The sequence below is a fragment of the Austrofundulus limnaeus genome, unplaced genomic scaffold (assembly GCF_001266775.1).
Source record: "Austrofundulus limnaeus strain Quisiro unplaced genomic scaffold, Austrofundulus_limnaeus-1.0 Scaffold115, whole genome shotgun sequence".
In the NCBI taxonomy this organism is placed as follows: Eukaryota; Metazoa; Chordata; class Actinopteri; order Cyprinodontiformes; family Rivulidae; genus Austrofundulus; species Austrofundulus limnaeus.
In genome coordinates, this window is record NW_013952517.1 from 1168785 (window position 1) to 1169784 (window position 1000).

The window sequence follows — 1000 nt, forward strand, 5'->3', positions numbered from 1 at the left end:
CACACACACACACACACACACACACACACACACACACACACCTCAGCTGTACATTCTTCTGAAAATGAGCTAATGAGCTGCTTCTCCAGAGCTACCAAATACAAAACTTCAACAAGGGGCGACAGCATGCAACCTGCAAATAATCAGCCAAAGGAACTTTGTAGATTACAATTAGAGCTTTCTTGGGTGGATCTGACACGATTCCTCTTCCTGTTATCATTACGTTGCTTTTACACAAACATAAATTGTGTAATTTAACTGCTATTAGCACAGAGACTAAAGACGCTTTCTAACAAACTATAACAGAGAACTCAAATTACATTAAAAAGTGAGCAGGTGGAGGATTTGGTTTTTTATAAAAAAAAAGTATATCATCAATGGGTATCGTCTTCCCTGTGTCACATATTCTGCCTCTAGACACAGCATCAGTTGAATTTCTCATTTCTCATCAGAATCTGAGCAGCATCAGATCTTGCATGGCGTCATCTTCCCTCATTCTGCAACCAATGTTGCTCAGAAGTTGGTTGCACCATGATTTTAACCCTGTACCCCTGAACTTATTGACCGAAGTCATGTGACGTTACCACTACACCAACCTCCCAGCTAACCAAAGGCAACATGGATATATCAGGAAGAAAATCTCCAAAGATGAACTGCTAAGGCACGTGCCAAACTCACAGCCCACGGACCAAATTTGGCCTGACGCGGCCTTTTATATGGCTCAAGAGAGCTTCAAATATGTATTAATGTGTTAAAATAAGAGTATGTTTGATGTTATGTGTCTGTGTTACAGGTCTCACTTGTAAATTTAGTGTTGTATGCACTTGTGTGTATATCTGAAAAATGAGCCCGAAGAATCGAGTCCCCAAAACCCGTACAGCCATAATTCAGAATATGGATGTTAACTGTTCATTCTGTGTGGCCCTCAGCTTGCTTCAGGAACCAGATCACAGATGGGTGTGGGGCAGACCCTCAGTCGACGTAAGCATCCAGGAAGAAT